Source organism: Microcaecilia unicolor, chromosome 1, assembly GCF_901765095.1.
Source record: "Microcaecilia unicolor chromosome 1, aMicUni1.1, whole genome shotgun sequence".
In the NCBI taxonomy this organism is placed as follows: domain Eukaryota; kingdom Metazoa; phylum Chordata; class Amphibia; order Gymnophiona; family Siphonopidae; genus Microcaecilia; species Microcaecilia unicolor.
In genome coordinates, this window is record NC_044031.1 from 641,537,320 (window position 1) to 641,543,319 (window position 6,000).

At 42.2% G+C, this 6,000-nt stretch overlaps 1 protein-coding gene across 1 annotated transcript in view; it reads right to left on the bottom strand.

Moving 5' to 3' along the window:
* LOC115460526 (lectin-like) overlaps window positions 1–5,176 on the bottom strand; it is a 48,102-nt gene extending 42,926 nt beyond the window's left edge. The window contains exon 1 of the mRNA XM_030190294.1: window positions 5,121–5,176. The gene's annotated coding sequence lies outside the window, so the exon portion shown is untranslated. The remainder of the gene's footprint in view (window positions 1–5,120) is intronic.
* Between the last annotated feature and the right edge of the window lie 824 nt (window positions 5,177–6,000).

Below are 6,000 nucleotides of genomic sequence, written 5' to 3' on the forward strand. Positions count from 1 at the left end.
AAGAGCATACACTCTTCTGAAAGAGTGTGCACTGTGCATGAAAACTGTGCACTGTTCATGGAGTGCACACACTTTCCCAATATTTTGTGTAGTGATCACTTTTTACACATATGCAATGGTGCACACAAGCACATACTATCAGGAAACAGTATGTACTCTTCTGAACAAGTGTGCAGTACGCATGAAGACTGTGCTCTATTCATGGAGTGCACATACTTTCCACAGGTGTATGCATGCATGCATGCTTTTTGCACATACACAATAGTGCACACAACCACAGACTATCAGGAAAGAGAATGCATTCTTCTGAAAGAGTACATACCCTTCACGAACAGTGCATACTTTCCAGAAGAGTGTGCATGATTAATGATACCTGAAAGAACCCAGAATTGAGGGGGAGGAGGAGGAGAGTGGTGATGTGTTGGGCTACACTGTTGTCCTCTGCTGTCTGAGGCCTGACTCATGCTTTCAGCTATATATTAGTAGAGTGTCTGCTCTGGTTCAAAATCTCAGGCAGGTCTCCAGTGGCACATTTTGATAAGCATGGAAGCATGAAAATTTTTTATTTTTGTTACATTTGTACCTTGCACTTTTCCCACTCATGGCAGGCTCAATGTGGCGGGCAATGGAGGGTTAAGTGACTTGCCCAGAGTCACAGGGAGCTGCCTGTGCCGGGAATCGAACTCAGTTCCTCAGTTCCCCAGGACCAAAGTCCAACCACCCTAACCACTAGGCCACTGGGGTTGAAAAAGGCTAGGGGGAAGAGGAGGAAATGGGGAATTACAGGAGGATAGGCTAGGGTGTGAGGAAATATGGGGATAATGGGGGTAAGGGGAACTGAAGGAATGAGGAAGGCTAGATGTATGAGACAGGGAATGAAAAGTGTGGGTAAGAGAGGGATTGAGTGTTGTAAGCAGGGGCGTAGCAGCCTTCCGTGGGGGAGGGGGCCAGAGCCCGGGGGAGGGGGCACATTTTAGCCCTCCCCCCGGCGCCGCCACCCCACCGCCGACATTGCCGCCCCCCCCCCTCCCGCCGCGAACCCGCCGCCACCTACCTTTACTTTTGCTGGCGGGGGATCCCACTCCCCCGCCAGCCGACGTCTTCTCACTCCTTCCTGCTCTTCAATTTGTTTGCTGACGTCCTGCACGTTGTACGTGCAGGACGTCAGACTCGGAGAACAGAACTGTTCTCTGAGTCTGACGTCCTGCACGTACAATTACGTGCAGGACGTCAGCAAACAAATTGAAGAGCAGGAAGGAGTGAGAAGACGTCGGCTGGCGGGGAGTGGGATCCCCCGCCAGCAAAAGTAAAGGTAGGCGGCGGCGGGGGCGGGTTCGCCGGGAGGGGGGTCCTGGGGTGAATCTGCGGGGGCCCCGGCCCCCTCAGGCCCCATGTAGCTACGCCACTGGTTGTAAGGAGAGAAAGGAACAGAGAGAGAGAGGTATATGAGGGGATTAGGGAAGGGGTGCAAAAGCAGGCATGTAAGTATGATATTTAGGACAAAAGAAGGTTGGAAAGAGATGTGAGGAGGAGGAGTACTCCTGCAGGCAGAGGATCTCTTTCCTGTTTCTTCCCTCTAAATACCTGAATTTACTTTTCAGCTCTCCCCTTTCCCAGATCCCAGATCATTTCTCCCATTCATTCCCTGAATCCCTTGAACTTTCTTATTCTACTCTCTATCCCCTGCAGAAATGACTCATAAAATGCGTTAATTACCAAATAATTCTAGGCTTCTTTATGGAGACTTATAGGGACTTTAGGGTGCCCAAATGCATTAAGTATTGCCTTGATTTATTTTCTTTATATATTGTTTGTTTTGTACAGTGCTTTATTCCTTATGTATGTTATATGCTTCTTCCATTCATGATGAACTGAACTAATCCAAACTTCTTTTATCCTCAATTTTGGTCAGTTTTATACTTTATTTCATTAATGCAATATTTTACCCATTTTTCAATTCTAGTTTCCCTGTTTCGTTTAGGTTTATCTTTATTGTAAGTCACATAGGACCTTTTGTAGGGCTTCTGTGGCTAATCAACACATAGCTCTACCTTTTTCTTTGTGACTCTGCCCCTCTGGAATTCTTTTGCCTACACGTTTGCGTAAGAAATAGTCCTTAAAGAATACCTAGGGGTCCTTTTACTAAGCTGCAGATGATCGACCTAAATATTGAGATAGTCGACCTTAGAGATGGACAAAATCAGTTTTCACCGATAATGGAAACCGAGGACACCCATCTCAAAAACAATCAAATACAAGCCCTTTGGTCATGGGAGGAGCCAGCATTCGTAGTGCACTGATCCCCATCACATGTCAGGACACCAACCGGGCACCCTAGGGGGCACTGCAGCAGACTTCACAAATTGCTCCCAGGTTCATAACTCCCTTACCTTTGGTGCTGAGCCCCCCCAATCCCCCCCAAAACCCACTACCATAGCCCTAAGGGGTGAAGGGGGGGCACCTACATGTGGGTACAGTGGGTTTGTGGTGGGTTTTGGAGGGCTCACATTTACCACCACAAGTGTAACAGGTAGGGGGGATGGGCCTGGGTCTGCCTGCCTGAAGTGCACTGCACCCACTAAAAACTGCTCCAGGACCTGCATACTGCTGTGATGGAGCTGGGTATGACATTTGAGGCTGGCATAGAGGCTGGAAAAATGTTTAGATTTTTTTTTGGGTGGGAGGGGGTTGGTGACCACTGGGGGAGTAAGGGGAGGTCATCCCCCATTCCCTCCGGTGGTCATCTGGTCAGTTCAGGCAACATTTTGAGGCTTGGTTGTGAAAAAAATTGGACCAAGTAAAGTCGGCCTAATGCTCATCAGGGATGCCCTTCTTTTTTCCATTATCGGCCGAGAACACCCATCTCTTAACCACGCCCCTGTCCCGCCTTTGGCACACTGCCGACACGCCCCCATGAACTTTGTCGTCCCCGCAACGGAAAGCAGTTGAGACGCCCAAATTGGCTTTCGATTATGCCGATTTGGGCAACCCTGAGAGAAGGACGCCCATCTCCCGATTTGTGTCAGAAGATGAGTGTCCTTCTCTTTCTATTATGCCGCTGATAGGCGCTACTCGGCTTAGTAAAAGGACCCCTAAATCATTCTTTTTGTTAATAAAACAAGAGTCACCAGGATTTTCAGAACTTTTCACTTTTCCTTCACTAAAAAAATATGAGGCGAACTAGACTAATTGATATTCTTTTTCATATCAGGCTGTTCATTAGATAAGGTTATTAAGGATATCTTAATGTCTGAAATCTCTTAGAACCAATTCTGCAAACAGATTAAAACTTACCTATTTAGAAAATTTGTGCTAAATAATATCAAATAGAGTATGTAGCTCAGCAGTGTTCTATTTTGTTAGGTTATGTTTTGTTATTCCTGGAAATGTTCAGTCTTCTTTGATGTGTGATCCGCATTCAACCGAAAGGTATATGGTGGAATATAATTTATTGTTAATGTCAGCTTGTTTTCCAGAAAAGGTAGTATTTCAAATGTTAGTAAACAAATGTCACACAGATGTTAGAAACCTCTCTTGAGGAGGAAACAGCAAGATATACTTTATTAGTGACAATTGTTCTAGAACCAGATAAAGATTGGATTATGAGACTGTATTTTAGAAACCTTGTGAAATTGTTCTAGGGTGGTAAGATTCGGGTATTTTCTGATGTCTCTGAAGAAACACAGGAAAAAGGAAAACAGTTCTTACTGATGTGCTCTGAGGTGTTAAACCTTGGAGTGCATTTCTTTGTGCGTTTTCCTTGAAAATACTTACCCCCCTGTTTACTAAGCTGCACAAGTGGCTGCCACATGGCAATGCCGACACTTCCCATTCAAAATGAATGGGCTGTGTCGGCATTAGCGCACAGCAACCGCTAACAGCTTATTAAACTTATTTACAACTCTGATTACCATAACCCAAGGAGTGTAGCTAGATAAGTCATGATATGGTTTTTTTCAGTCTAGCTACTCCAATGTTTTTCCCTTTACCTTTATAATTGTTAATTTGAACAACTACCCTTTTTTGCTGAAATAAGTCTCCTCTTTTCTCTTAATTTGTGGACTAATAGGGAGTCCAAGATTGCCTTAATTTATTTTCTTTATATTGATACAAATCAATTTATGCATCCAGCTTTTCTTACATAAGTACACAACTGTGGAACGCTTTGCCCGAACCGTGAAATCTATCCACAACCATCTTATCTTCAGGAAGTCACTGAAAACCATCTTGTTTAAGAAGACTTACCCCGCTGACCCAAATTAACTTTCTATTTCCTGCGACACAGCAAAAACTATGGACCGTATTGGACTTTTATCACCACCCCCTCTTTATTTCTTTGTTGCTTTTATTTATGTTTATTACATGCCTAATACTATATTGTGTATTTGTATTTTACCGAACCAGAGCCTGCCTCTACGGTATTGTGTAAGCCACATTGAGCCTGCAACTAAGTGGGAAATGTGAGGTAAATGTGTTAAATAAATTGTTCGTTTTGTATGGAGCTCTGGGGTATGTTTACTAAAGCCCGTTAGCATTTTTAATGCGCCTATAAATTTAAGGTGCATTAAACACTAATATACCAATACATTCCTATAGGTGCATTAGCGTTTAATGCGCATTAGCATTTAACGTGTGTTAATAATGCTAACGCACCTATAGCGTACCTTTGTAAACACAGGCGCCTATTCCTTATTCATGTTATGTGCTGCTTCATTATAAATGCAAATTAAAAAAAAAAAGTAAAACATAAAATATTAAGGGCCTTGTTTACTAAGACGTGCTGTAGGCGTGCTAACCTTTTAGCGCTTGTTAATGCTAGAGACACCCATGTATTCCTATGGATGTCTTTAGCATTAGTGTGTGCTTATTTTAGCACATGCTAAAAAGTTAGCACGTCTACAGCACGCCTTAGTAAACAGAGCCCTAAATAATTTTTAAATATAAATTCATGTGTCATAAAATCAAAATCCTTTCACTACATTGAGAGAATGACTGATCTTTAAAAAAGCTAGTAGTTTTAACTAGGAGTTTTTGTTGAATGTGAGAAAGTACAAAGATTTGATCTCAGGAATGCAGATCTCACACATCTTACATAAAATTCAAAAACAAGAAGCACTCACCTGATTTTGGTTTTTCTGACTGTTTTGCAGTAGAGAAGAAAGGATGGATCTCTGAATGTTTGTCTGAGAAGTGCCATCTGGTCCAGAAACTGCCTGTTTATATCTCCTGGCAGTCAATGATGTCACTGGCATAAGAACAAAACACTATGCAAATTTGGAAAGCTTTCTTCAGAACAGGTGAAGATTAATGATTTAAACATAGGTCAGAGAGCCAGGATTATAGTCTAATTATGTTTGTTACTAGTGTGAACTCCTGGAAAAAATTACATGGAACGAAGGCACATACACACTTCTACAGTACATTTATTCCTCCAACTCCTTGCACCACCTGGAGCATACCTTATTCATGAATAGAAAGCACACACACATTTTGCAGCAAAAAAGAACATATTTTGTCATATCTTCATTGCACTGCTACCTGCACAGAGGCTGAAAATTGCAAGGCAAGTTTTACATACATATATACAGAAACTCTGTCTTTCCATCCTATGAGATAATCAATAGAAATCAAACAAAATAAAACATGGAAAAGAAAATAAGATGATACCTTTTTTATTGGACATAACTTAATACATTTCTTGATTAGCTTTCGAAGGTTGCCCTTCTTCATCAGATCCAATCTGTTTGCCTGAGGGATCTGATCTTAATTATTTTAGGGAATCAGAAAAATCTGGATTCTGTAAGCCTGATCAGCCTTCTTCAAAGGTTCAAGGGTCTTTTTATTTGATATACCACCTAGGAGTTACTGTCATGGTGGTGTACAATATAACCAATTTAAAAAAAAGCATAAACACAAAAGAGAGAATAACAATGTAATAGATGACAGGGATGAAAATAAACTTCTTGGCAGTTGTTCCCCTACCTCCTTTAGCTGATTTAT